The sequence below is a fragment of the Neopelma chrysocephalum genome, unplaced genomic scaffold (assembly GCF_003984885.1).
Source record: "Neopelma chrysocephalum unplaced genomic scaffold, ASM398488v2 Primary Assembly neopelma1_81522, whole genome shotgun sequence".
In the NCBI taxonomy this organism is placed as follows: Eukaryota; Metazoa; Chordata; class Aves; order Passeriformes; family Pipridae; genus Neopelma; species Neopelma chrysocephalum.
Window position 1 is genome coordinate 2,370 of NW_020912669.1, and position 4,868 is coordinate 7,237.

The 4,868-nt window shown below is 43.9% G+C and overlaps 1 long non-coding RNA gene across 1 annotated transcript; it reads right to left on the minus strand.

Moving 5' to 3' along the window:
* Positions 1–745: 745 nt before the first annotated feature.
* On the minus strand, positions 746–4,509 carry LOC113979491. Its single transcript, XR_003537888.1, has 3 exons — positions 4,458–4,509; positions 1,670–1,794; positions 746–861 (listed from the first exon to the last, which is right to left on the minus strand). It is a non-coding gene; the product is annotated as an uncharacterized LOC113979491 (long non-coding RNA).
* Positions 4,510–4,868: the final 359 nt, after the last annotated feature.

Below are 4,868 nucleotides of genomic sequence, written 5' to 3' on the forward strand. Positions count from 1 at the left end.
ACTGATCAAACAGCATAAAAATCTGCATCACACAAAACCTTTAGGAAAGGAACCAAAGGACTCAGATTTCTACACTCTCCTCAGTTCTGTGAAGCACTGAGAAATAACACCTGACTTTGCAGAAGTCAAAGTGAGAACAACAGGGAAGGATTTAATTTGGGTGCAGAATTTCCTCTTGGATTTCAGCTCGTTACACATTCAAGTGTGTGTATTTGAACAAGAAGGAAAGTTCTGGCACTGTTTACTTAGTAAGTATTACAGGGCAACATCTGAGATCTTAATACTGTTTTACTCCTGCCTGTTGCAGGATGAGAATTGATGCACTCTCTGAAACACACGAAATCAAACAGAAGTGGAAATCAAATAAAAAACCCCAAAGCAAGTGGTTTTGATAAGCTAATGCTACACAGGGAACGTTTTCCCTTCTAAGAATGCAGGCATTTGAACCTCAGTTAAAATTCTGAATGGAAGGACCAACAGCCAGGTCAGGGGCCAGCTGAGGAAGTCACAATTCCAGCTGCTGGACCTGACTTGAGTGGTTTCCCACACAGAACATTCCCTGGGATCCCCTTCAAGGCACCACCCAAAAGTTCATCGCTGAAGTTCCGTGGCTCAGAAAACGGGTTGGTGTTTGAAAGGAACTTTGAGCTACAATCAGCCTCATATTGTGATCCCTGAATCTGTTTTATCTCCTGTTTTAGGCACTGAGTAGCCCAGAAATAACTGGGAAGGCTGTTCCTCCCTGCAGGAGTTGTACTCACTGTGTTGAGGGCGTTCAGGGTGGTGTCGTCACGGGAGGCAGCGACACAACCATCCTCTGTGGATCCTCCATCACACATCCCTGCAAAGGCTGCCATGCTCCTGTGGAGTTTGAGGGCAAAAGAGTTGACATTCCTCAGCTGCTTTTTGATGCACACATCATGAGAGGCATAAAGAGTGTATTTACAGCTTAAATCATGAATTTCGGGGCCTCGTGATACTGTGGGAATGAGGCACCAAACGCTGGTGGTTCTGGAAAGCTGAGTCACCTCAGCATATGGAATAATTGTTTCATAATTAAAATCCAATCTAATTGGGTTCCATCAGTTAAAAATCTGCACTGCAGTAGTACCAGAGCCTGATGAGCATTAAGGAAGATACAACCTCCACACGTGAGAACAAAGTCTCAGGAGAGACAGCAAACTTTTTGCTGTCATCTTAGTTTTATGTCAAAAAAACTAAAGTGAATTGCAGATTCCCCAATCTCTGAATTCCTGCAAGCTACAAGTAATTTACTAAGACTTTGAATTACTGTGAATCTACCAGGCAAACCAGAGATGTGTATGGAACTGAAATGCAAACTGGAGCTCCAAACATTCAGTCTCTGAAGGAATCCTGTGCTGTCACAGCTCTTCCACTCAGAGCAGTTCCTTCCCTCCTTCCATGATGCCCATCCCACACTGGATCATGCCAGCACACACTGCTGGCTTTGCATTTGAAAGCCAAAAGCCACAGCTGATGCAAAGATGCCTTGTTGGCCCAACAGCAAATCTGAGCATTCAAAACATTTCAGCAGCCACATGATCCCGAAAGAGAATAAAGGAGGGATCAGATCCCACTGCAGGGACACAGCACCCCACATTCCCCCTCCAGCACTACCCAGGCACTGCAGGATCGTGGCTGGAATTACCTGGCTGCCCTCAGGTACATGAGCAGGTCACAGTCGTTGACTCCTGGCATCCACACGAGCTCCTCGTGCTGGGTCACCGTGTCACCGTCCGGGGAAGGGAAGGGCTGCAGGTCAGGGAGCTTGGCCTGGGGAAAAACGGGGTTCAGACACACATGACAGTTCTTCCTCATGGTAGGAAGCTTGTAAATCCTCTGCAATACTATGATCTCATAGATGGAAGATACTCAGGCAACAGGTGGTGAAGCTCTTTGATCCAAGTTTTCAGAAGTTTATGAGGAAACTGGGTCATCAAGCCCCAACCTATTCCCTTTATTCAGCATTTCTCCCTCCAGAAGGGCAGCTCATTTCCTGACAATTATGCAGGTTAACACCACTTCTCAGCCCACCACGCAGACCAAGCATGTCTGCAGAAATATCAGGGCTTGAAAGGAAACCATTCTGTACTGCAAACACAGCCCTCTGTTGTACAGAAGTCAAACACTGATGGACAATTTATCCTCGGAGACAGAGATTGCATTTGTCACAAAGATGCTGCTACAACTCTGCTTGCCAGGCTATAACATACTCACAGAACATACTAATAAGAGAGGAGGCAAGAATGTAGCTACCATATGTGCCCCATTTTAAATCAGTAAAAAAACCCCACACATGTGATACTAAATTTAAAATTAAGTCCTCGGTAAATCATTTAAACTCTAAAGAGAAACAAAGACATTTCCTGAAAGCGAGATAGCTCAGCAAAATGAACCCTGCCACTAAATAAGTATTACACTCTATCCAGAGACCCAATTAGCATCTTTAGTCATCTACTGCTATGAGATGAGATAGCTGAGAGCCTCTTCAGAAACAGCTTTTAAGCCCTATAATTACCTCCTATACTTACAACGCTAAACGTATTTGAGAGGCAACATTTCTACATAACCAGTAATTACAAGTCACAGGTTCAGATGTCTTTCATGTTCTGCTCTTTAATCTGTACTTTATTTTACTTCTTGCCTGGGAAAATGGATATGTCATTGAACTCCTCTTCTGGAAAAGGATAAGCCAGCATTATCCCCAGCTGAGGGTTCTGGAGGAGTGATGCACTCCCAGCAGCCGGGGGGGCTTTGCACAAATCCATGTTCAGCCTCCTGTACCCTTGGAATGTGCTTAATTACTGGAGTCACTCCCAAAAGCAACTTCCTCTTGAGCACAGAAACACTGAGGTTGGAAAAGACCTCCAGGATCACGGAGTCCAACCTGGGACCCATCACCACCCTGAGCACTGAGTGCCACGTCCAGTCTTTCCTGAAACACTTCCAGGGATGGGGACACTCCACCACCTGGGCATTAATTAGCCAAAAGTTGTCACAGGAGAACATTCAGTAGAGACCCTCTGTCCTCCTGTGCCTGTGAATCTGGAGAACTGCAACTCCACAGCACATTTATCTTCACTGTGTCCTTGTCTGCTGTGATGACACAGGCAACACTTTGGGGTATCTGTGCACTAAGTAAAAACCAACCCAACAACAGCCTCCAGCATCTCTAACACACACAATTTAAGGAAAATGAAGGCAAGAGATTCATAAAAAACTACCCCCTGGGGACCTCAGGGTTGTTTCTGGATTCTGCTGCATGTCCTTTGTGCTCACTGAGGTGGGTGGAGGGAAGTGGATCCATATCCACTCCCTGAGTTCAAGCCCGGGGTGCACAGGAGACCCTCTCACACCTTCCACAGATGGAATCAGACAACAGGACAGAGAGCAGCCAATACCACCTTCAGCCTGATTTCCCACCAGGGCTACCACAATCAACCATTCCTGGATCTTAAGGTGACCCCTTACACTAATTAACAGGCTGAGAACAACCCTCTCAGTGGTGACATCTGTCCAGGTGAGGGAGAGAACAATGCAAGTTTAAAGCATTAAGCAAGCAAGGATTTAACAGTATTCTAAATCAGTGGACCTTCTCCCTGCTGTTTTTTTTTCCCCCATCCATAAATGCATCTGGTAATTACACCTTCCAGCACAGGTGACTAATGCCTGCCAAAATATTAGATGACAATTTGAGATGAAAGTTGTTTGGAAGGTACCATTTACAGTGCTCTTATTATAACTATTGAAAAGAACAGCACAGGTTGAATTGCCAAGGACGTTTTTCCTCTGAAGCAAAACATCCTTAAGAATGTTCCATAAATATTTACTTTCACTTGTTATTAAACAACATTTTTAAAAAGGGTCTGAATGAATATTCATCACTTGGATGTGAAAATCCAGTACTTGGACAGTGCAAAGTCAATTCTACAAGTAAAGGAGAGGATTCAGTTCCCAGTGACAGATCTGGCTCCATGAACCACAGTAAGTTGTATGTTAATGCTCTTTAGGAACAGATTATTTTCATTGCTTATGAAGGATTTCCCTCAAATTAGCACTAAAATATCAGGCACAACTACAGTCTTAACCTTATTCTGCTTCCCAGTGTTGGAACACACTCACCTTTCTCAATTCCTATTTTAACAATCCAAACGACTTAAGGCACTTTTTAATTTGCAGTAGATACTCACAGTGCTTCAATCTTATTCAAGAATTAACCCCACAGCACTTCTGCTAGCAAAAATCATTAATATATCAACATCTGTCAGAAAACCCTGGGCTCAGGAATTCTAAAGGACTCACTAAAGTGAGTCATCTAAAGATGATTCTAAAAAACTCGCCGGATTTGAACATATGTAATTTTAAATAAGCATCATCTGAACAGATCAAGAGGCAAAAGCATGTCCAGATGTTGGGATACAAACAAAACCCCTTACCTGATGGCTGGGTCCAACTCTGATTTCACCTTGGGTACTGTTTAGCCTCCTAAGATATTAAAAAAAAACCAGCAATGAGAAAGAATTGCAATTAATAAAATTCAGGGTCATGTTCTGTCATTTTTTTTCATTGTGTTTCCAATGCAAATGGAAGAGAAGCAAAAATAAATGTTATTAAGGAAACAAGGGGGGATATAGTCAGGTGTACACTGAGCAAGCAGGAGCTGTCCCTGCCCATGGCCAACTCCAAACCCTGCCATGCAGAGTCACCTTCCCACAAGCACCTGATTTGGACAAATCCTATGATCCTTTACTTGTTTCAGCCCCAAACCCAAACTAATGCAGACAACATGCCCAGTATTATCCCTCAGCAAAACCACCACTGGGCAGCCCAAACCAGGAAATCCCATT